Source organism: Orcinus orca, chromosome 2 (assembly GCF_937001465.1).
Source record: "Orcinus orca chromosome 2, mOrcOrc1.1, whole genome shotgun sequence".
NCBI lineage: Eukaryota > Metazoa > Chordata > Mammalia > Artiodactyla > Delphinidae > Orcinus > Orcinus orca.
Window position 1 is genome coordinate 54,938,852 of NC_064560.1, and position 25,818 is coordinate 54,964,669.

General features: G+C 46.4%; 1 protein-coding gene and 1 long non-coding RNA gene across 2 annotated transcripts in view; one reads left to right on the plus strand and one right to left on the minus strand.

Annotated features, from left to right (window-relative positions):
- TM2D3 (TM2 domain containing 3) overlaps window positions 1–25,818 on the minus strand; it is a 337,824-nt gene that overhangs the window by 183,967 nt on the left and 128,039 nt on the right. The gene's annotated exons all lie outside the window — the stretch shown is intronic.
- On the plus strand, window positions 4–20,445 carry LOC125963433 (uncharacterized). The gene is made up of 2 exons (XR_007475419.1): window positions 4–14,846; window positions 15,701–20,445. It is a non-coding gene; the product is annotated as an uncharacterized LOC125963433 (long non-coding RNA).

Below are 25,818 nucleotides of genomic sequence, written 5' to 3' on the forward strand. Positions count from 1 at the left end.
GAGCACAGGGCTCCACCTGTGATAGCGGGTGACAGTAGTTATCTACCCCGTGGGGCTGTTTAGGGCATGACATGAGCGCTGGCCTTGCAATCGGATGTTGATAAATGTTTATATGAGCGCAGAGCCTGCCGCATGGTAGGTGATCACTAGCTGTGTAGACTCTTAAAAGCTCCCGCTGACCTGGGACCAATCAGTGGGAAAGTAAGTGGAATCATCTTGGCCCCTGCTGCCTGGAGCAGCCTAGAATCCAACAGAGACTTATTTGGTGCACCTGGAGAGCTGCAGAAATGTTCACACCTGCAACAGGTGAATGGCAGGATCTCTTCTCCCATTCCTCCCAAGGGGTGTTGGTCCCAACTGGCCACATGTGGAAAGCAAGCCTTTATTACCCTGATTACTACCGGCTGGTGAAGAAACAAAAACTAGGCCAGGAAGGCCTTGAGGTGGGAAGGGAATCGTGCCCTGATGGTCTGTCTCCAGGAGCAGCCCCTTGCCTTCGGGCTGCTGTAGAGAGCTCACTGTGCGAGACTGTGGCGTGGCAGGTGGAAGGTCGGTGACGAGGGGCAGGAGCAGGTGGGGACAGAGCAGGACCCATGCCGATGGCTTCCCCGGGTCCTTTCCAGCCTCCCTCTCAGGAGCCCTTCGGTTTCATAACCCACATGATTCATCCTTTCTGCTGGCGTGAGTCACCCCAGTGGAGGTGGGAGAACAGGGACCAGCCAAATTCTTGTTCACAAGTGCTCCTGCCAGGGGCCCCTCTGGAACCTGGGGACTGAATTCCCACACTTTCTTCCCTTTTCTGCACAAATGCAGTTTGCCCTCCCTTTCCTCCCCTGGCCAAGTGGGCTCAGCCCACGATGCAGAATGCAGGCCCTGAGTTTCCCTCCTGCAGATGGCCTCACCCTGCCCATGTGAGAGACAGAGGCCCTAGCACAGGCTGGGCTGCCCTGCGGGAAATCGCACTGCCCTGACAGGGCAGAAACAGTACCCAGAACCCACAGCCTGTCTCTTCCCAATGCCACCCTGGCTGCCCACAGAGGAGGGACACTGGATTAAAGGCCTCCCTCTGTCACTTACCAGCAATACACTTGTCACCTTTCTGGCCCCTGTTGGCCAGACTGTCCCTCGACCCTGTCCTGGACCTTGTGTTGTACTCCTTCAAGTACGTGACCCTCTTCAAGCTACGGCTACAATGCACATAGTCTAAGTTATTATGAAGCGGCTCATGTGTCCCCAGAGGATACTGCCAAAGCAGCAGTGATTTTGACAGATAGAGATAAGGGTTTTTCCATAATAATTTAGTAGATTAAGGGATTCAGCCCACTGAACTGAGAGGAGACTAAAATGCATCTGAATTTTTATTTGGAGGGATCCGAATTTATTTTATTAATAGATCTGCTCATTTGGGGTAAACTTTACATTTACTGTGGATGTGCCCAGACAATATCTTGGCTTCAATTTTGTCGGGAGCCCAGCTTCCCAAAATGAACATCTTAAAGCACCTGCTGTGGGTTGCTCATTGATTTACAAGGTGACAGGACAGCTTGATCCCAGAAGGACCAGCCCTTTGCACTGTGACTGGATCTGCAATAAGACCTGCCTCGTCTTCCTGTAGGGAGGGGGTTTACCACTCACTCCAGCTCCAGCTCTCCAGATGGCCCTTGAGGGCCACACAGCTCTGTAGGAACAGGGGTGGGGGGCCTGCTGCTTCCCTAGTCTGAGGTCAGCAGGCCTGCAGATGGACAGGACATAGACCACAAAGGTGACTGGAGCCAGGAAATTTTTCGGTTTTTTTTTTAAATTTTATTATTATTTTTTAAAATTATTTTTTGGTCACACTACACGGCATGTGGGATCTTAGTTCCCTGACCAGTGATAGAACCCACACACCCTGCACTGGAAGCGTGGAATCTTAACCACTTCGGAAGGAGGCAATTTCTGGATCAAATTCTGTTTCAACACACCCCAAGTGGCTATGTGAAGTCTTCTGCTATCAAGTGGTCCGGGCAGCACTGGGCACCCCTTGGCCCCAGCTGTGTAATCCTGTACTTGCTGTGAAGGGATCAATGGTGGGCATGAGAACACACTGTAATTCAGTAACATCTTCCCAGTGATGCCACCTCCTCTTGTCTGATTTGGGAAGATACTAGCATAAATATCACATCTTTGTATTAGCATTTTCTAAAACTTCTGAAGGGAAGTTTTCTAAAACTTCGGAAGTGTGCTAGGTTCGGTAGGTTTAGGTTGGGGTGGCATCCCTCAAAGAACGTCTGATGGGCACCACCTTCAGGATGTGGGAGAAAAGCACGCACTCAGCAGAGCTTCCCTGCCACTTGTGTGCAACCCCGGGCAAAGCTATTCCAGTATCCTCTGCCAAAATGGCAGTAATGATGCTGTGCCGATGCAGGGGATCTGTGGAGCCAGTCAAAGCTGACAGGGGCCAAGCCCCTTGCCCAGCCTGGCACCAAGTACACGCTGCGCAAATGGTGATACCGGTGACCACTGCTGCCGCCGGGCACCAGGAGCGTCCAGTGGGGTAAGATGGGCAAGGCTGCACACTCTGTCCCTCTGTGGGGTTCACGGGCACATAAATGTCCTGTCCTTCCACCAGGCCTAGTTGCACATTTCCTCACATCTTAACATCCCTGAAATCGGGGAAAATCTCACAGTCCAGTGTCTTGTGATCACCACTGGCCTGGACCGAAATTGACCGAAATTGACTTCTTCCTGAGAGGATTTGTGTTTGCTCCCCCCAGTGGTCTGGGACACAGCTCCTGAGACCCCTTGGGGACCACATGGGTGGTGTGACCCCCAGCTGAGAACCACCTTATGGTTCAAATGATCAGTACAAGCATTTCTCCCTGCCTCCACCATGGCCAGGGGACAGGCCAGGGGGCTCCCTGCTGTCCCTCTCTGGTGGTGGGTTTATTTCTCATCTTCTCCTGCACCAACGGTGCAGCCTTTCACTGGCACATGAATGGAAGAGTCCCCATGACACTTCCCAACTTGGACACTTTTGCTTTCTCAGTAATATGTCAACTCCTGACGCATCTTCCACTTAAGGGTGTGTCTTGGATTTGGTGAATATGGCATTAATGCCTCCAAGACGTATTGCAGTAGAGATGCCTATTTGACTCTCTCAAATGGCTCTGATGTTTCTTTTTGTGGCATCTATTAACATTCTACAGCAGAGGTACAGAAAGTGCCGTGTTTTTAATGAAAATCTGTTTTGACTCCTTTGGCAAAGCAAAGGTCTCCCATCGCCTGGTTAGTGTGAATTTTCAAATTCTACCCTTCTCTCAGGAGAACACCTGGATGGTTTAGACTACACAGCATTCAGAGGTGTGATGCCCGATAGGACGCATTCTGTAGAGCTGACAGCCCTGACACCAAGCCTGGATAACACACATGGTCCCTAGCCTGGGGGACAGGAGATGCTGACACAGACGCCACATAGCGAGTGGGCCTGTGATGAGAGTGGGCCCGCAGAAGAGTAGACCACTGCCTCCTTCTACCCCTTCCACACACACCCCGTCTCCTCACCCCACCCCCACCCCCGGTCCCGAGAAAGCATCCAGGCCCAGGGCTTCTACAAACCAGGGGTCCCCCAAATGACTCCAAGTCTTTTCACCCCAAATCCTTCTCACTCTGGTGGGTCAGGGGTCTTCCCTTTCCGTCTTGCTCCACCTTCCACTCTGTGTTATTGCCAGTTTATCTCATCATCTCCTCAGTGTGGGCTCTGATTCATATTGGGCTTTACTCCTTTCGAGGTGGGGGGTTGACCATCTTGGGGGGTGCGTGGAGCAGCTCTCTGCCCACCCCACTCCCACCCACTCTTTGCCTCTCTGGTTAGACTCTCCCTTTATACCTAGATCCTCGTTGTCTTAAGAGTCTTGTGAAAACTGCTTCTCCTGCAAAACAATTATCCTGAATCTAGCAATTATGTATCTCAGTGTTCCTTTCATAAACTCCCAGGCAAAAATTTAGTGTCAAACAAGGAATTTAGGAGCAAAACAGCTGAAACTCCCTCAGAAGCTCTTCCCAACTAAGAATGAAAGCTTTGCCATTTCTCTGTTTTCCCTTCTTGCCTTGGCTCCCAGGAGGCTCCGCGCCCCATGTGATAGAAAACCACAATGGTTTACTTTCTCCTTGCCGCAGCAGTTAGGATGCCTCTGGTTACAAGTACTGGAATATCCAAGTAAAAGGCACGTGGACAATAAAGATGACTCACTATCCCATGAACAGGAATTTGGTGAGAGCTGGATCCAGGGTTGTTAATTCAGCAGCTCAGTGACAGCAGGGCTCAAGATAGCCTTCCTGTCCTTTGCCTGGCCTTCTCCTCACGGACAGAGACAACTGCCCCACACTGGGGCATCTCAAGATGGCCTCCAAGGAAGGAATGGCAGGAGCGACCTTCCCTCTCCTGACTGTCTCATCTCCTTAGGGGAACACACCCAATGTCCAGTCCATTTCACCTCAGGCCCCACTGACCCGAACTGGATCACAAACCCTCCCCCTCCCAGGTAAATCATTGACAGAGTAAGCGGGGTCACCCACGTTGGTTTGCATCAGTCTTGGTTTTCCTCCTGGGGAAACATCACCGCCCCAGACTGAGTAAAATCAGAGATCTGCTAGCAAGACGCTGGTCCAGGAAGGCTGCTGGCTGGGCCTACCATCTCCTCCCCTCCCTTTCTATTCCATCACCTTCATATAGATTCAGACTGCAAATGCATATTTATTGAAAGGAAGAACACAAAGGAGGAGGGAGGGAAGGAAGAGCCCCCCCCCCCATGCCAAGCAGACCCTCAGGATCGCACTGCATTTTACCCGAGCCCAGCAGACGGGCAGCGGGATCTGCGTCTTATTCCTGGGTGAGGACATCATTCCTTTGATGCCAGGATGAGTTTTGGCTTCGTTGCCTGAGCACTCTTTCCAAGTGAGAATAAATTAGGAACTTGGGATCCGCCCCCCCCACTCTCTGCAAATTGAGCGAGGCACAAGCTGGAGAGAAGAGCTCGAAATCCAGTCCTTTCTAGACAACCATTGTCTCGGGAACCCGAGTGTATAAAGAGATAATGGGGAACGTGCATCTCAGGGGCCGGGCTGGGTGCAGCAGAGGAACTGGCTGCTGCAGCCGGAGGCAGCAACGCGGTCGGTCACTCCTCTGTCCCCCCGCCCCCTCCAAGCTGCCCCTCCCTGGTTGCCCCTCCCTGGTTCCTCAGGGAACCCTCCCACCCCCACCCCCACCCCGTGGGCTCCTGCTCTGGCAATTAAGCACACTCATCTTTTCCTCTCCCAGATCCTTCTCCTCATCTGCACGTTTCCCAGCGCCCCGCCCCCCACCCTAAACAGGCTCCCTCACCCCCCACCCCAGGCCCTGGAGAAGGTCACCTGGCTCTTCACCTAAGGGTCACTCTGCGCCTGGCTCTCCGTTGAGTCGGCACCTGCGACCGCAGCCGACGGCGGATGGAGAACCAGCCACCCGTCTCCCTGACATGCACCATCCACACCTCCGCAGTCGTGCAAATCCCCATGCTCCTTTCTCCACCTCCCACCCTGTCCCCACCCTCACTCTCCCGAGGCCCCGCGTCTTTCTTCATCAGGTTCTCAGGGAAAACCGTCCTCTCCCACTGCACCCGTGGGCTCTGTCTCCCAACCCTGCTGCCCGAGGGGGCCCCGCTCCTGCCAAGGAACCCACTCCCTTCCTGGGCGCCCCCCTGCGCCCGCCGCCCCCCCAGCCCCGCCATGTGGTTCTTCAAGGGTGTCCCTGCACCAGCTGCTGAGTTCTCTCTTTGCTGCTGTGATTCCAGCATCTTTAAAACAGCAATAACAACGAACTCTCCAGCTACCCTCCCATTTTTCTTCCTCCCTTTATAGGAAAACAAAACTCTCAAAAAGTTGTCTCCACCCAGTGTCTGTTTCTCTCTGGCGCTCTCAAACCCATGCCAATCAGATCACCCCTCACTGCCTGAAGCCACACCCTGCTTGCTGTCACCACTGCCCCGGGTGGCTAGAGGCCAGGGGCCAGTTCTCAGCCCTGGTCCCCCGAGCCCTTCCTGCAGCATGTGACCACTCATCCCTGAAGCCTTTCCCACGTGGCCTCCGGGACACCCCTCCCCACCGCGCTGGTCCCCCCAGCACAGAGGCTGCTCCTCAGTCTCCACTGCTGGTTCTTAGCATCAGGGCCCCAAGCCCCAGTTCTGGGCTTCCTCCCTCTCCCCCGCCCACCCACCTCTACCACCCAACCGGAGACATCAGTCATTTTCATCATTGCGGGTGCCCATTACCAGCTGATGGTTCCCAACCTGTGTCACCAGCTTGGACGTCACACCTGAGCTCCAGACACTGAAGACATCTCCCCTCTGCGTCTAAGGCTCATCACACAAACTGAGCTCCTGCTCTTCCCAGCCCCCTAACCCACCCCCAGATTTCCTATCATGGTAAAGGGCAGCCCCAAAGCCTGCAGCCCCCTTGACCCCTCCCCGAGTCTAGGCTCTCAGGGAATCTGGTCATTTCTACCTTGGAAATCCATCCAGAGCCTGAGTACTTCTCACCACTCCCACTGCTACCGCCCTGGGCCAGGCCACGCTCACATGTCCCCTGGTATAACTCAGCAGTCTCCTAAATGCCCTCCCTATTCTGCCCTTGCCCCTTGAATCAGCCCTCAACACGGGGGATCATGTGAAACAGAGTCACACAGGCCACTCCCCAGCTTAGAGCCCTTCCAGGCTCAAACAGAGCAAAACCAAAGTCCTTGCAGCCCCAGAGGTCCCTTACAACCCACGCCAGCCTCCACACCCACCATGCACAGCCCGTTGGTCAGATATTGGAAGAGCATTGAACTGGATGGTTTGAGCTTCCCGGAGGAAGTGACTTTTAAGCTGAGCTCAAAGAAATAAACAGGAAATACCTAGATGAGCAGACATCAGTCAGGTCTAAGTAGGAAAACAGAGACTGCACCAAGTGTTTACAGTGGAGGGAACTGGTGACATGGATGATGGAAGAGCTGAGATGGGGAAGGGAGGGGCAACCCGACATTAACACCGACTCCCCCACCCCCCGGTATCACCCGGCTCCAGGCAAAGCGCCTGGCAGTTGGTCGGCATGTGCAAAGGCCCTGAGGCAGGAGGAAGGTGGTGTGGTGGGAGAGCTAGAAGAGAAACAAAGGGGCAGGGGCATTGATAGTGAAAGGAGGGTGGCCTGAGAAGGGACACGAGGCCAGGCTGGGGCAGCTTCACCAGCCCTGGCAAGAATTTGGACTTAATGCCAAGAGAAGTGGAAAGCAGAGGAGAGACGCTCCCGCTGTTGCGACCAGCCAAGCCTCATGGCTCTCTGCAGCCCTTCCCATCTTCAGAAGGACACACTTTGGGTCCCACACCTTTAGCTCTTTACTCAACACCCTCACTGTTCTGGTCTCTTAAAAACACCAGCCTGCTCACCTCTGCCCTGCCCAGACCCTGGCCTCAAACGTTCCCTGTGACATCCATGGAAGTGTTGTTCCCTCACCTGGCTCCTGCCTGGCTCCCCATCCTTCCCCACCCCCTGGGCTCCCGTCCCAGCGGAGGCCTCACCTTGCACACACAGACTGTCAGGATAACTTCCAACCTGGCTCTCTGCTCCAGCTCACTGCCCCTCTAACCCCACCCTCGACCTGAGGCTTGGTTCCCACGTGCTCTTGGGAGCCTACTAATAAGACCACTGTGAATGTCTGCAGCCAACAGGGTGGAGACCAAACTCCATGAGGCAGAGCCCTCATGGCCTTAGCAAGCTGGCGCTGTCTTTCTTGCTCTTCCTGCCCCATCGTGGGCCAACCACCTTCCCAGATGGACCAGCCCTTCAGGCCCAGGCTGCTTGGATTTCGACACCTCCTCCCTGGGTGTGCCTTTCTCCCCTCCCCGCCCCCACATGCAAATTCCTCCTGCCGCAGGGTACCTCCTCTGTGAAGCCTTCCTTCACCAAAAGCACCCCTCCCCTGCCCCAGCCCTCTCCCTCTTGTCCCCAGGCAGAGCTGCTCACCTGGCTGTGCTGCCTTATGTTCTGGTTCTGGAATCTCTCACACCCAGCTCGGTGCCGACTGGGGGCTGAGTCTCAGAAGCTGCTTTCCAGCTCTTGGGGCTCCCTGGACCTCCCTTTCCTCCCTGGTAGGAAGAAGCCTCAGACCTGGTGCCTTTTCCCTGTACAAACAAGCTAGAACCTCCTTCTGGGGTTTCCTACAGCAGTCTCTTCCAGAACCTTGGAGGAGGATAAGCTAGTCTGACGTGGGCAGGTAGGACTGTGAAGGGAATCCTACAGGTTTAAATACAATCCATTGGAGCCCTGGGTTTTTCCTATAAATATGACTGCTGTCATCCTAAATGTCACACCATCCAGGTTATCTAGCCCTCAGTATCAGGTGACAATGATTTTGCTAAAAGAATCAAGACCAGAAGACCTGACTGTAGGTGGCCAAGAGCAGCAGCAGATCCAGGGCCAAGGGCAGTAGAGCCGGGTCTCATCGACGCCAAGCAGCCCTAGGACCAGGGCAGGCGTTGGGCTTGCCGAGCCGGGGCTGCAGGAGCGCAGAGGGGCTTTATGACAAGTCGGTGTATCACGTGAAACAAGGGGCCTAGAGACAAGAGAAGCCTGGTGACCACAGGCCCCGAGAAGCAAGACGCAAAGGCACCCACGTTCCTTTCCACATGCTGCTTCAATTTTCTGCTGACCTGAACATAGCTTCCTGCAGCATTGCCCTGGTGCGGGCCCCGGAGTCCGGTCTCAGGCAGGGCGGGGCAGCGGGCAGTGGGGTGGGCTCTGGGTAGTGGGTGGAATCCAGCCCAGTGCTTGCTGGCTGTGTCACTTTGGACAGGTCACCTCGCCTGCTAGGCCTCAGTTTCCTCCGCCGTAGATGAGACTTAAAACGGCCCCTCCATGGAGAGGAGGCAAGGTCATTCATGCAGGGCCAGGACCTCAAGGGCAGCCAGCAGGCTGGCAGCAAAGCTCCTGAGACGTGTGTCTCTGGTTTGGCAGATGCTGGCAGGGGTTGTGGTGACAGCAGAAGCGTGGGGTGGCAGGGCGCTGTGCCGAGTTACATTTAGATGTTACTAAAACCTAAATGGTTACTGTTATCTTGCTTGGATCTATGTGGTGAATTTAGGGCTTCCAAAAATCCACTTGAGGCTTTTTATATACTCACTATTTATAGTCTAAACTCTCCCAAATCCCCAACCCAGCCAAAATCATTCCTGCTGTGTTTTCTCTCCACCCAGACGCACTAGCAGCAGGGAACACAGCAGCGTGAACTGCAGCCCCAGCAAGCCCAGCACTTTTTCTCCTCAGGGAGCGAGACCCAGGAACTCCTCTGCCCTGTGCGAGGCCACTGGCCACCATGTCCAGTCCCACCAACAACGCCACCAAGCCTGCCGTTCCATACGGTCATTTCCAAAAGGTGGAAAATTTGGTAACCAAACAATATTTCTGTGACCCATACGATTTTGCGTCTAGCTGTCTTCATCTGGATCAGGGCTAATTCCCTTATTATTTTTCTTTCTCCTAAGCCCCTTTTACCCCAATCCTGTAAGGTGATCTTTCATTACAAACCAGCAACATGGAGCAGCGTGCTCCCCCCAAGCATGTAGTCATCATGGGTCACAGGTCGTCACCCTCGTTCTCTCAGTCCCCACCCTTGGGAACCTTCTCGCTCACAGCCAAAATGCTGCACCTCTCAGGCCAAACTTCATGGAGGGCTTGGGGCACAAGCTGTACCACAAGACAGCACAGCAGGAAGTGAGCTCAGGTCCTGTCTCCTGGAACAGGCAGGGGAGGGTCTGGACAGAGCAGATGCCCAGGCAGGAGAAGGAGAGGCAGTGGAGCACTGTGGTTAGAGCAGAGATTCTTGAACTGACCATCTAGGTTCTCATTCCAGCTCTGCCATTCCTAGCTGTGTGACCTCAGGCAAGTCAGTTAACCTCTCTGGGCCTAGGTTTTCCCAACTGAGGATAAAATGGGCACAAAATTTGTGTTCACCTCAAATGAGTCAAGGTAGATAAAGTGCTCTGACTTGTGCCCTGCGCTTAGACAGCATCACGTAAGAGGTGTGATTATGAGGCCAGACATCTGACTGCTACCTGTAAACACATGCTGCAGAAGTTTGTGTGCGGCTGTGTGAGCACAAATGTGCTCCAGGCCGGCCAGCCCCGTGGCGCCGCTCCACGGAGACAGATGCTCCACATCCCAGACACAGAAGGAGCATGCGGCGCACAGACAGCCCCAGGGCCGTCAGGAGGGAGCTAGGCAAGGAAGGAAGGAGGAAGTGGGGGCCAAGGAAGGCAGGACAAAGCGGGGGCAAGGAAGAGAAACACTCATGTCTTACTGAGGCCTCTGCCAGGCTTTCACGTACATCTGTGTCTCATTTGTTTTTAAAGCCGCCCCGTACAGTGGTTATGATTCCTCCCATTTTACAGATAAAAGTGAATGTTGTAGTCAGGGTGGAGGGGTGGTTGTGAAGGCACAAGACAAAGGTGGAGGAGGAAGCCAAGTCACGCCCAGAGGTGCCTGTCCTGTCCCGCAGACAGTGAGCGAGATCCCTGGATGACGGGCAAGGCCCGCGAGGCCTGGAGGGCGGGGAAGCAGAACCCTCCCCTGGTCCACCTGGGGGTCGGCAGAAACGGGCGACAGGCCTGGGGAAGTCACTGGCTGATGGTGACCATCTCTGCCATCCCCACCCCAGGGCTGTGCTCCTGGGCACTCAGGGTCCCTCCAGAACTGCCCCCGGGGTCAGCAGGCTACACCGTTGCCCCTAGAGGAGATAGAGGAGGGAGGAGCCGTATCTGAAGCAGCCGGCCCAGGGAGGCCAGGAGGGAGGCCAGGGTTTCCAAGCTGGGGAACCCCTGGGTGGGGTGCCCACCAGCCCCGGAGCTGCCTCCACTCTCTGCCTGTGTCACCTCCCTGTCAGAGGAACTCAAGAAAGTGAGTGCCCTGGGTGGGGGCAAAACTGGTCCTTTGGGACACAAAGCCCAAGGATGCACCCACACCCCATGGCCTTCCTCCAGAGGCAGCAGCGTGGCCACATCTGAGGACGGGCACCGCCCACCAGCCCAGGGTGCACATTTTCACAGAGCAGTTGCAGGACTAGCTGGTAGGCTTGCAGATGAATGCTAGATGCCCAGTTGAATTTGAATTTCAGATAAACAATGAAAAAACTTTTCAGTATAAATATATCCCACACAATAGTTGGGATATACTTATACCAATTATTTATCTGAAATTCCAACTTACCTGGCTGTCCTGTAATTTTCTTTGCTAAACCTGGCAACTTTACATGGGGACCAAATGCTTCAGCTGGAACTGGGGAGGGCAGGGTATCACTAATACTTTACAAATGAAGTGCCGGGTGAAGGTTTTGGTTCAAAAATTCAGAACACCTTCTGATGGGGCCAGGAATCAAGGCAATGCAAACCATTCAAAGTGTCTTGCTTTCATCTTTTTGATGCCTCCCTACCGAAGGACAAGGCACTCTGTCTATCAAGGGTCTAGAAACATCTTTCTGCCCCCAATGTCTGTTTAGAAGGCAACACCCTGCCAGTGGTATTTGGAAATTGAATTATACCTTCTTTTTTAAAACAGAAAAGAAAAAGTCTTCTCTCCGGGGCAGCATTCACATGCCCATGAGCTAGGCTATCAAGTATGAATATTCTCTTAAAAATAAAATTATGGTGTACTTAAAAAGGAGCATGTTATGTCAGCACTGGTGATAAGACAATTTATTACTGTCTACAAAAAGAAGGCTCTAATGATGTGGTGGAAGCTGGCTCAGTGGGCTGTAAATTATAAGCCATTCTCTCGCTGGTGGAAATAAATCCTCCTGTCAAGTCACTGTGCTCCCCTTGTCGGCCACGGGCTGCGAAGCGGCAGTAACTACATGACTGTCACCTGGGGAGCAGCCCCACTCCACCCCTTGGGGGTCCCCCCACTAGTCCACACAAACCTCCCACGACCTCTAGTCACATCTTTGGGACACATGTCCTTTTTGACATGAAAAAATAACAACTGTTTATGGTCTTCTAATAGGCAAAACAAAAAAGAGAGAGAGGAAGGGAGGGAGGGAGGGAGGGAAGGAAGGAAGGAAGGAAGGAAGGAAGGAAGGAAGGAAGGTGAAGGGAAGGAAGGAAACAGAATGCAGAGTTCACTGGGAGAGGAGCAGGATTCGAGATCAGAAGGCCTCACTGGACACCCTGCTTTGAGGGAAATGCCCTTCCCTCCTGAGCCAGGCTTTCCCTGGCTGGAAAATGAAGGACTTGGGCTGAAGGGGAGACCGACAGGGACTGCTGTTCCCACAGGTGCTGTGCTCCCATGCGGTGATGAGCCTCCTGAGCGGGAGGGGTTCAAGAAGAGCTGGGGCAGCACCTGCTGGAGATGGTGAGGAGGGGCCTCCTTCACCCTTCAGGAAGCTGAGCTCACACTGACTCCCAGGGCCAGCTCCCCAATTCCAGAACTCAGTGTAGAGAGCCTCAAGTCCCACCCACCCACCTCTGGCAGAGCTGGTGAGTGCCCCACATCTTCCCCTCCAGTGGCCTTACCACTGTTCAAAGGCGAGCTGTGCGATCAGCCCCTTCCCCTGGAGCCCGCTGTCTGCATCCAGACAGAGATGTGCACACCATGAACAAACAATATGGGTGATTGCTAGGAGATAAATAGGACTACATGGGTCTAGTGTGTATGAGCCTGCAGGTTAAGTGCTTTCCTAGAATGGCTGAAGGATTAGTTGGCAGGGTTGCCAGACAAATACTAGATGCTGAATTAAATTTGAATTTCAGATAAAGAATGGGAAAAAAAATTTTTTTAAGTAGAAGTATATCCCACACAATAGTTGGCATATACTTATAAAACGATTTGCTATTTATCTGAAATTCCAACTTACCTGGCTGTCCTGTATTTTTCTTTGCTAAACCTGGCAACTCTTGATGGGGACCAAATGCTTCAGCTGGAACTGGGGAGGGCAGGGTATCACTAATACTTTAAGAAGTGCCAGGCGAAGGTTTTGGTTTAAGAATTCAGAACACCTTCTGATGGGGCCAGGAATCAAGCTACTCAAACCATTCAAAGTATCTTGCTGAGCTCAGATACAGGCCATTAGGCATCTAGACAGATTAAAATAACGTAAAAATAAATAAAAACAAAGAAAGACACCGACAGGGAGGGAGATAAGACTAAATGAAACATCTGAGACTACAGTAATAACCCTTGGGGCCTCAGGCAGCAGCATCCGTGGGAGAAGTGGTGGCTCGGAAGTGGCTCGTGCCAGGGAGGTTTTGCGAGCTGGTGTATCAGGCAGTATTTGGGTGACCCGGGAAGCACCCCTCTGCCTGCCAGTCCCCCTCCCATCCTGGCCCCAGCGGGATCTGCCCAGGCCAGGAGTGCCGCAGCACCCATTTGCTGTGCTCGTTCCCCGCCCCCCAGGGTCCTTCCCTGCTCCCACTACCCACCCTGACACCCCAGCAAAATGGACAATTGTCCAAGTCACAGGCACCCCTCCCAAACAATTCCTATTTCTTCTATTTTGTCATTTCCTTTCACATCTTATCTCTCTTGAGTTTTCAATTGTTTTTCCTCCATTTTCTTGTTACTTATTTTCCCCCCAGAAATGTTTTTCTGATCGTCAGCAAGACACCTATGCCTATATATAACCCAACGTGAATTGTGTCTGTTGCCCTTTCTGCCCCATGGGACTAGGCACCCGTGAACTTTTCCGTGAACTCTGCTTTGCTGGGGCAGGCGTGGTGAGAGACACAGCACGTGGGGCAGCTCGGACACCAGGCAGGAGGCCGTGGGGACACACACCGCGCTTTGCAAGGAGGAGTCCAGGAGGAATGTCAACAGCACTGTCTTCTAGTCCAAAAGAGGGGGCAGGGTTAAGGGTTAGCGACTGCAGTTCTACATTAACCAGCCCTTCTGGGGATCTATAGAATAATGACAATGTTTGGACTGTCGGTGTCAAGGCTGTAAGCAGTCCTAGGGTTGTCTGAGCCACGGGTTAAAGAGAATCTACGATACAGTAATTTACTGAACTGTTCTCTAATTACATGAAAATTGTCATCCACGTCTGCCACACACGGGAACAGGGAGCCAACCATGTTCTGACTAATCTACGTGTTGTCAGGTTCATGGAGAGCTGGCTGTACCTACCATCGCTGGACCCAAAATTCTTCCTATTCTGTATTATTTTGTGCTTTTGCCCAGAGAAAAATGATGGATTAAAGCAGAAAAGCAGGTACAGGCTGTCCCCACATGAGCACGTTAAAAGGCAAAGAGATATCGAAATGTCAAACTTTTGCCACCAGCCCATCATTTGAACGCTTTTCCAGCCGAGCGCATCTGCAGTGACATCGACCCCTCCCTGTGCTTCACCAGGCAAGGGGGGTGCTCCCGCTGGCCGTCACCAGGGACCTGGACCAAACCCTGATGTGGGGTGAGGGGTCATCCCTCGTGCTGGAGGAGCAATCAGGATGCACCATGTGGGTGGGTGTCTGGGAGCCTTTCAGACCAACCAAGCGTTAATAGCCCATCTTGGCCCCAGATCCTCTAACACGGCCCTGACACTGCTCTTCTCAGAGCTTCACACGAAGGTGACGCGGTTTCTCGTTTTAAGTGAGACCGAGATGCACACTACCTCCGTGCAGACATACATCACTCAAAGCTTTTCCCACAGATGCCAAAAGGGTCCGACCCACAGCCCCAAAGGCAAAGATAACCAAGTGGTCGTTAAAACTGAACAAATGCAATCAAGATAAGAGTCTAAGTGCTAGTGGAAAAGACAGTGGCACTGAAAATAGCCTGAAGGGGCTGGCAAGATGGCCTGCATTTTTGCCCAGGTGAGGATTTTTTCCATGTGAAATATGTAAGCGATGTACAGATTCCACCATCCCTGAACACCAGATTGGATCTAAGGGTCAGAGCATTCACTGATGCTGAAATTCAGGGGTCGCCCAGGCTGTCCACGCCATCCTTATGCACCTCGGCTCTTGGGGTGGTAGGGGTGAACATGAGGAGGGAGATCCCTTGGGGCTGGGCCCACATGCCTGCCGTTTCCGAGGCCTTCGGACACTGGGCCTGTGACCTGGGCTGTTAGACATGGTCCACTGGAGGCTTAGCTTGGCATGTAAGAGGTCATGCAATGTAGGAACTACCTCCCACAACGAGACGGGAAGGGAACTGGGAGAACAGGAGGCCGTGGGCACCTGCCAGGTGGCGGGTCAGCTGCCAGCTCACTGGGGTCTGTCTGCTGGAACCCAGAGGTGGCTGTCGGGGTGAGGAGGCGGCTAAACAGGAAGCAAAAAGGGTCTCCAAGTCTTCTGAACTAACCTGGGCTTTCTTACATGATTCTCTCATAAGACCAGCATGCAAGGGACCCTCTCCGAGCAGAGGCCACTACAGAAATCTGTCAGAGCGGCGGCGGGTGGAGGGGCTGGGGGAGAGTTCCAGCTGGCAGTTGGCTCTATCAGTAAAGGTCATAATAATGGACTTTCTTCTATACTTAGTCTTGTTCTGTTCTTAGGTCTTCTACATCACATTCTACCAAAACCACTCGGCCACTTTGATTCATAACTCGGACACTTTTCTTATCATCCACCTGGCACACGCATGCGCACACCCATGCGCGCGTGCACACACACAGCCATCAAAACAACACCCTGTGTCCACAGTAAGCTTATCCTTAATTTTGCAGAAGTCCTAATGAGGAAGGGACTGTCCCTCCTACTCCCAGCAAGGCCACCATCCTGAAGCCTGATGACAAATGGATGACAAATGCTGAAGACCCTCGTGTCCTGATGGTCTAAGACACTGCTTTTCACTATCAACTTTTTCACATCTAGTTCTCAGAACAAGGATGTATTTATTCACAATGCAACTGTGTTGTGCCTGTCTCCGCCTATCAATAACCAGTGTTGTGGATGGATGGGCCCTTGTGGTTCTTATTATGACTGCAAGATACCCTTCAGCAACAGCCATCAGGAAACTTGGAGAAAATAAAGGTTCATTACCTACAGGACCTGGAAATTACACAGCCACACAGAGAGTTCTCGGTGCTGGGGTTCTGCTTTTACTGGGGTTGAGGGAGGGGCCTAGGGTTTCACAGGCTCGCTCACTATTGCTGAATTTAAAACACAAGAGCAGGAAGGGAAAAAAAAAAACCCAAGTGGCCCAAATGGTTAGTTATTGAAATCAACGAAGATCTCTAAAACGGGGAACCTCAGTGAAGGAGGCAGTCTGGCTCTCTATCCAGCCCTGTGGCTGGCTGTGTGTTTACCGAGACAGCCGTCTTTGAAGTGGATGCCTAGGCGATCAGAGAGTAAGTCAGGCACTTGCAATGCAAAACAGAAAAGACAAACAGAAACGAAAAACTGTCTGGGCTTGCACTACATCAACATTTTATTTTATTTTATTCATTTAAAGCATTTCAAAATGCTTTTCTGAATACGTGCGGTAGAAGAGGCCACATAATGAAAAGCAAAGGCCACCCACTCCGTTCCCTTCCCCACCCACAGTCCCAGAAGCTGCCATCCTTTTTTTTGGGGCCATCTTTAACCATTTCTGCATTTGGCTTTTCTGGTGGTTAGCATCTTAATTTTAGCACACTATGGCTCTATCTTGATATTCAGCTTGACTCTTTGCTATGAAACACAGGCTTTAGCTAACACACTACTCCCTCCTCTAAATTTTAAGAGTTACTATTTAAATTTTTCTGTTGGCTACCTTTGAAACATTGTCTCACACCTAATCTTACTTCTTCTATTGTTTTCAGACAATCTCTTAATTTCTCTCAACTATACCCTGACAACATTTAAATTGTCAGAGTTGATAATTTTATATACTATTTTATGAACATAATTCTTTCATGTTTTGTCCATAAGCTGATTCTTAAAACCTAAAAAACAATAAACACTGTTTACGCTATTATGAGTTAGTAAATACTGTTCCTTCAAAGTCAGTCAGGATAGTAGGATTTTATTTCCTTCTCTGTGGGTCCAGTGTCATTAACTACAAGAATCACGAATGGTCAATCATTAAATTCATGTCACTTTGCTTCCTTCACATTTAGACGCAGACATGAGCTTCTCACATAACTTTTTGTTCTTGGAATATTTATTTGCCTTATTTTTTCTTTGCTGGATCTTTGAGATTACCAAGCCTCTTAATTCTACTATTTCTTGAAGTTTTTTGCTGGAATATATCCTGCAGTAACAGAAAGAGCGCTTTGGAGATCAGTTTTTAGAGTACTTATAAATCTAAAACTCTTTGTTTTCTCACAGGCATAACAATTTTCTTCATATAGAATACTGGGTTTTAAATTATATTTTTCAGAATTTTTTCTTCTTCTAATATCCAATGTTCCTGGTAAGATGTCTGAGGCCAGCATTATTTTTGCTCTTTCAAGGATGACTTCTTCTCTCCTGGAAGCTTTAGGAATTTCTCTTTATGTGTGATGTCCTGAAATCTCTTGAGTCTGCATCAAGGCATGAATCTTTTATTCTCTGTCCTACTTGGAGCTTGGAGGGTCTTTTAGTCCGGAGATAACTATGTTTCTTCAGTTCTGAGAAACTTTCTTCTATAGTGTCTTTATTCTTTTAATTTTAATAAAAGTTGTACATTTACATGGTTTAAAAATCATATAGTTCTATAGGTCTTACATGAAGTTAGCTGTTTCCTTTCCACACCCCAGAAGCCACTACTTCTGATGTTTTTAGCCTCTGATATTTGCCTCTGTATTTGTAAATCACATGCTTAAATTCCAATGTATTGATTTTTGTTTATTTTAAATATAATGTATTTACTTCAGACAATGGACAATAAGGGTTCAGCTCTCGCACTCCACTCCCATACCCTAAAATACATTTCTTTCCCTTCCCATTCTAATAGAATGGTATAATAATTTTTGGACAAATCAATATTTAGCATTTATATTATTATGACTGTAAATATTATTTGAGGCTGTAGCATGTGGTACATTAAAATTTTCTTTCTTATACAATTTTTTGTTTTCACTGGAGGCAATTTTTTTTTCCATTTGTTTAGTTTTTTTATGTACCTATCACAAATTCATCCCCAAACTCTTCAACAGAAAAAAAAATCTCCCCTTTCCTGGGAAAGAAAATATGAGCAATTTTTTTAAAATTCAGGACACTGCATATCTGAAAGTGTCCATTAGTAACAGCATGATGAGAGTCTGAGGATACAGAATTCTAAGACATCATTTTCAACAAGAACTGTGAAGGTCTTTCTTATCCTTTACCTTCAGCCTTGCTGCTGAGAAGTCTAATACAGGACTAATACTAGGCCTTGTGGGCCTATTCTTTCTCTCTGGGAACTTTAGTGCCTTTTTTTTGTCCCCAGTGTTTTAAAACTTTTCACTGGTGTGTCTTGTGTGGCTTTGTTTCCACTCATCGTGCTGGACAAGTGGTAAACCCCTCAGACTAGAAATCCAGGCTTTTGTGTGCAAGAAATTTCCTTGAGTTGTTTCTTTGGTATATTGCCCCTCCATTTTCTTTCTTCTCTATTTTTGAAAGTTCTATAATTTAAACTTCCATTTCCTGCTTAGTCTAATTTTCTTAGCTTTTAGCTTCTATTTTCCATTTCTTTGTTGGAGTTGTTCTAATTATTAGATTTCCTCAACTTTCTTTCCAGGCTTCTACTAAATATTTCATTTCTGCTTTTTTATTTTTAAATTCCAAAATCATTTTTGTGTTCTAAATCCTTTCTACAGCAATATTCTTTGATCAGCCTTATTGAAGTACAATATGTAATTGTCCACATCTAAAATATACAATTTGATAAGTTTTGACATATGTATATACCGATGAAACCATCACCATAATCAATATAATAATTTTTTCTTAGATGAATTACGGTTTTGATAAATTTTTACCTGACTCATGCTCACAAAGATTTTTTTCCTATGTTTTCTTTATCTAGAAAATGTGTAGTTTTAGGATTTACATTTTGGTCTATGATCCAATGTAAACCAATAAACAGGGTTCTTTTTTTTTTTTGCATATGTGTATCAAATTGTTCCAGTGCTATTTATTGAAAAGGCTATCCCTTTCTCCTGGAATCGCCTTGGGGTGTTTCTCAAAAATTAATTGCCCATACATGTGTGAGTCTATGTCTGGACTCTCCTCTCCTCCACTGATCTGCTTGTGTATCTTTACACCAATACCATCCTACTTGATTACTGTAGCTACATCATAAGTCTGAAAATCAGGTAGTGAAAACCCTCCTCATTTGTTCTTCTCTTCAAAGTTGTTTTGGCCATTCTGGGTCCTTTGCATTTACATATAAATTTTAGAAATAGTGAATTAATATCTACAAAACAATCTGCTGGGATTCTGATTGTGTTAAATCTATACATCAATTTGGAGAGACCCATCCTGTTAATAATATTGAGATTTCTGATCCATGAACAAGGCATTATCTCTCCATTTGTGTAGATCCTCCTTAATTTCTCTTAGCATAAAGGTGTTTCACATCTTTCATCAAGCTTATCCCTAAATATCTAATTTTTTGATGCTACTGTAAATGGTATTGTTTTTGAAACTTTAATTTCTAATTATTCATTGCTAGTATATAGAAACACATTAACTTTTTTTGTACATGGATCAAATATCCTATAATCTTACTGTAACTACTTCTTAGCTCTAGTAGCTCTTTGTAGATTTTGTAAAGACTTCTACAAGGATGATCATGTCTATAAATAAAGACAGTTTTTCTTCTTTTTTCCCATCTGGATGCCTTATATTTTTTTCTTGCCTTATTGAATGGACGAGAACTTCCAGGACAAGGTTGAATAGAAATACTGAAAGCAGACATCCTAGCTTTGTTTCTTGTCTTAGAGGGAAAACATTCAGTTTTTTTTTTTTTTAAACTTAAAAGATCACTTTCTTAGAGGTACAACGTAATAATCACAAAAGAAATCTTGTGAGGGAAAGGTGAATTTTTCTAACAAAGCACAACATACTGAAACATAACATTGTGGGTGCTTTTCCTTTTGTTTTTTTAAATAGACTTTATTTTTCAGGGCAGTTTTAGGCTCACAGCAAAATTGAGCAGAAAGTACAGAGAATTCCTATATACACCCCAGCCCCCACACATGGACAGCCTCATCCACTATCAACATCCTGCCCCAGAGTGGGACATCTGTAACTGTCTTTTCACTGTCTCCATGGTTTTACCTTTTCCAAAATGTCATACAGTTGGAATCATACAGTATGCAGCCTTTTCAGATTGGCTTCTTTTACTTAACAATATGCATTTATGTTTCCTCCATATCTTTTCATGGCTTGATAGCTCATTACTTTTTAGTGATGAATAATATTCCATTGTATGGATGTACCACAGTTTATCCATTCTTCTACTGAATGAAATCTTGGTTGCTTCCAAATTTTGGCAATTATGAATAAAGCTGCTATAAATATCTGTGTGCAGTTTTTGTGTGTGGATGTAACTTTTCAACTCATTTGGATAAATACCAAGTAGTGCAATTGCTGGATTGTATGGTAAGCATATGGTTAGTTTTGTAAGAAACTACCACTGTCTTCCAAAGTGGATTTAGTGTTTTGCATTCCAGCAGCAATGAATGAGAATTCCTGTTGCTCTGTATCCTCACCAACATTTGATGTTGTCAGTGTTTTGGATTTAGATTCTAACAGGTGTGTGGCAGTATCTTATTGTTGCTTTAAGCATTCAGGTTTTCACCATTAAATTTGATGTTAGCTATAGTTTTTTCATAGACACCTTTTATCAGGTCAAGGAAGTTCTCTTCTAATTGTACTTTGCTGAGCGTTGTGACCAGGAATGGATGTTAGATTTTGTTAAATGCTTTGTCTGCATATACTGAGATGGTCACGTGATTCTTCTTTTTTAGGTTGCTAATATGATGAGTTACTTGATTTTAATGTTTAACATTGCACTCCTGGGAAAAATCCCACCTGGCAATATGTATTGTAATTTTTATTTACTGTTAGATTCACTCTGCTTAATTTTGTTAAAAATTTTTGCATCTAAATTCATGAAGGGAATTTGTCTGTAGTATTGTATTCTTATAATGTCTTTGTCTGGTTTTGGTATCAGAGTAATGCTGGCCTCACAGAATGAGTTGCAAAGTATTTCCTCCTTTTCAATTTTCTGGAAGAGTTTGTATAGAACTGATATTATTTCTTCCTTAAATGTATGGCAGAATACACCAGCGAAGCCATCTGTGCCTGGAGTCATCTTTTTGGAAAGATTTTTACTTACAAATTAAATTTCTTTAATAGATTTATTCATATTCAGATTATGTATTTTTGATTCAGATTATCTATTTCAAATTCAGATTCTTTTTATTTTTTGTGTGTGATAAAATATTCATAATGTACAATTTACCATTTCAAATATTTTAAATATACAATTCAAGGGCATTAAGCACATAAACAATGTCCCATAACCATCACCACTATTTCCAGAACGTTCTCATCATTCCAAACAGAAACTCTGTACCCATTAAACAGTAAACCGCTTTTCCCCTTCCTCTCAGTCCCGTAACCTCTATTCCTCTCTATAAAATTTGCCTATTATAGATATTTCATGCAAGTGGAATCATACAACAGGTGTCTTTTTGTGTCTGGCTTACTCACTCAGCATAATGTTTTCAAGGTTCATCCATGTTGTAGCAAGTATCAGAATGTTGTTTTTTATTATGGCTGTTTCTTTCCGAGTGAGCTTTGAAAGTTTATATCTTTCAAGGGAAGTCTCTTTCATCTCAATTATTAAACTAACTCATATGAAGTTATTTATAATACTTTATAATTTTCCTTTTAATATATATAAAGTCTGTAGTGATGTCCCCTCTCTCATTCCTGATATTGGTAATTTGTATCTTTGATATTTTTTTCTGATACTTCTGGCAAGAAGCTTTTGAGTTTTATTGATTTTATCAAAGAACAAACTTTTGGTTTCACTGATTTTTTCTTTTGTTTTCTATTCTCTATTTTATTTATTTATACTCTTTATTGTTTCTTTTCTTCTGTTTTGAGTTTAATTTTTCTTCTTTCTCTTATTTCTTTTTTTTTTTTTTTTTTTTTTGCGGTACGCGGGCCTCTCACTGCTGTGGCCTCTCCCGTTGCGGAGCACAGGCTCTGGACGTGCAGGCTTAGCGGCCATGGTTCACGGGCCCAGCCGTTCCGCGGCATGTGGGATCTTCCCGGACCAGGGCGCGAACCTGTGTCCCCTGCATCGGCAGGCGGACTCTCAACCACTGCACCACCAGGGAAGCCCTCTTATTTCTTATAGTATAAGCTGAAGTAATTTATTTGAGACTTTTCTTTTTTCTAATACAGTAAGTCCCCTACATACAAACCTTCCAGTTGTGAACTTTCAAAGAGGCAAACATGCATTTGCATGTCCAATCATGTAAGTTAGTTCACATGTCTGGCATTATCTGTAAAAGGTGGGTACCTAGGCTAACTCTGTTGGACTTATGAACAAATTGGACTTACGAACGCACTCTTGGAATGGAACTCATTCGTATGTAGGAGACTTAATGTATATGCATTTGGTACTATAAATTTTCCCCTAACTAAAGCATACTTGCATCCCACAAATTTTGCATCCCACAAATTTTGATAGGTTGCATTTTCATTTTGATTCAGTTCCCTTTTGATTTCTTCCTTGACCTTTGGGTTATTTTAAAATGTGTTGTTTAATTTCCAAATATTTGAAGATATTCAGCAATCCTTACATTATTAACTTTTAATTCCATTGTGATCAGTGAACAGACTGTTTGATTTAAATTCTTATACAGTTATTGCATTTTTTATTGCCCAAGAATATACTATTTTAGTGGGCGTTCCATATGTACTGCAAAAGAATGTGCATTCTTCTGTTGTTAAGTGTAAAGTTCTATAAATATCAATTAGAACATGTTGGTTGAAAGTATTGTTCAAGGCTTCTATATCTTTACTGATTTTCGATCTACTTTTTATTCAAATTATTGAGAGTAGAAGATTTGTCCATTTCTCCTTACAATTCTATTCACTCTCGCTTCAAGAATTTTGAAGTTCTGTTATGATGTGCATTAATGCTTCCATTTGTTTTGTACACTCTTGGTAACTTGCTTCTTTTATCATTACCAAATTATCCTCTTTATCCCTAATAATATTCTTCACTCTGAAATTTAATTTCTCTGAGAGCCACTCCTTCTTTCTTTAAATTGGTTTGACTACTGGATCTAAATTTTTAAAATCTATTTTTTACCTTGTATGCCTTCTTTCAACTTTTACTTTTAACCTGTTTGTGTCCTTATATTTTAATGGATTTCTTTTAGAAAGCAAATAGTTATCTTGTTTTTTTTATTCATTCTGACTACCTCTGCCTTTTGATTGGGGATGTTTATACCATTTACATTTAGTCTGATTATTAATGTGTTTGGGTTTAAATACATCATTTTGATATTTGTTTCCTATTTGTCTCATCTTTTTTGTGTGTGTGTGTGGCATGCGGGCCTCTCACTGTCATGGCCTCTCCCGCTGCGGAGCACAGACTCCAGACATGCAGGCTCAGTGGCCATGGCTCATGGGCCCAGCCGCTCTGCGGCACACGGGATCCTCCCAGACCGGGGCATGAACCCGTGTCCCCTGCACCGGCAGGCGGACTCTCAACCACTGCGCCACCAGGGAAGCCCCTGTCTCATCTTTTATTTGTTCCCGTTTTCCTTTTGTGCTGGCTTCTTTTAGATTGAGTATTTTTATAATTTAAATTTATCTCCTCTTTTGGCTTATTAGCTGTAAGCCTTTACTTTCTTATTTTACTGGTTACTTTAGGGTTTATGGTATACATCTTTAACTTATTACAGTCTCACTTAAAGTAATATTATACCATTCTGTGTGTAGTATAAGAATTTTACAACAGTATATTTCCATTCTTCCTCCCCTGAAGTTTGCGCTATATTTTGTCTAGATTTTACATATGTTATAAACTCTATGGTTACTATTTTTATATTTAAAATTAAGACTTTTTTAAAAACAAAAAAAGAAATCTTATATTCACATACACATCATTTCTGGTGCTTATCATTCCTTTGTGCAGATCCAGTTTTTCTTCTAGGATCATTTTCCTTCTGTCTCCATGACTTCTTTTAAAACTTCTTCTAGTTTGTTTCTGCAAGTGGTAACTTTTTTCTGCTTTAGTGTTTCCCAATTTCTCCATGTATAAAATTCTAGTTTGACAATGTTTTTTTCCTTTTGGTACATAAATATGTTGCTCCACTGTCTTCTGGCTTGCTTTGTTTCCAACAAGAAGTTGCTATCACTTTTATCTAATAGCAGTGTATTTATTTTCTGGCTGCTCTTAAGATTTTCTCTTTACCTCTGGTTTTAAGCAATTTGATTATGATGTGTCTTTGTGTAGTTTTCTTTACATTTCTTGTGCTTGGGGTTTACCAAATTTCTTAGACCTGTGGATTTATAATTTTCATCAAAATTGGGGAAATTACGGCCATTATTTCTTCAAATGTTTTTTCTGTCTCCTACCACAACCTCACCCCACTATCTTCTCCTTCTAGAGTTCCAATTACATACAATAGGCCATTTCAAGTTGCCCTACAATTCAGTTTCATTCATTTTTCCAGATTTTTAGTTGTTTTAGAAGAGAGGATAAATCTGATTCCTGTTACATTTATCATCAGGTAAAATAGAAGTCCAGTAATCCTGTTTGATGGGTAGATTTGTTTCCAAGATTTCAATTATGATTTTTTAAGCTTTCTTCTGCTCATCACAAGAGGGTGATGCTCATCAGGATGCACAGGATGAGGGAGGGAATCCCAGGAGGTCTACCTACTTCATGTAAAGATTTTCAAACATTCTTCCTCATTTGAGCCTCACCTAATCCCTTCATTCAGAGTTAACTGATGCTTTCAACTCCAGAGTCTTTTGGTAGTTCTTCAGTTTCTAGATTTTCCCCTAGTGTAGGCTTCAGCTTTCATGGGTCCATTAACAGTTATTCCTCAGCCATCTACCTCCCAGCTTCCAAACAGATTGCTTCAGTCTCTCCTCGCATTCTCTTTGCCCTTACAGATCTATCCCCCCATTTTTATTTTATTGAAATTGCTTCCTTTATGAGAAAGCAACCATAAATTCAGGTGTTTTCTCTGCCATGTTAAACCAGAAGATAGATCTATGTCTAAAATATCTCTATTTGGAGCACAGCCGGGGTTGCAGCATGAGCAGCTGTACACTGGGGCTCGGGCCTCCCTGATGATTGACTGCCCCACCGGTTTCCCTACCTTCTCTGGACCTGGTCATCCTGTTGACACTTCTGTCTGCTCTGTTATGTGGTGCTTTCAGACTGCCCAGCACTGAGAGCAAAGGCATGTACCTTATAAGCAGGATATGGCAGAATTTTAAGCCAATCTGAGAGTCTCTGTTTTTCAGTGAGGGACTTCCCATTCACAGTGTGGATTTTAACCAAGGCAAGAACATCACTGTGAGGCAGAGGAACACGGGTATCCTGAATAAGAATAATATACTCTTGAGATTGAAGACAAGACGGCAGAGTAGAAGACCTTGAGCTCACCTCCTCCCATGAGAACACCGAAATCACAACTGCTGAACAGCCATCAATAAAAAAAACTGGAACCTACCAAAAAAGATACTGTACATCCAAAAACAAAGAAGAAATGGCAATGAAATGGTAGGAGGGGCACATTCATGATAGAAAAAAATCTCATACTCCCCTGGGTAGGTGACCCACAAACTGGAGAATAATTATTCACAGAAGTTCTTCCACGGAAGAGTTCTGAGCCCCACGTTTGGCATT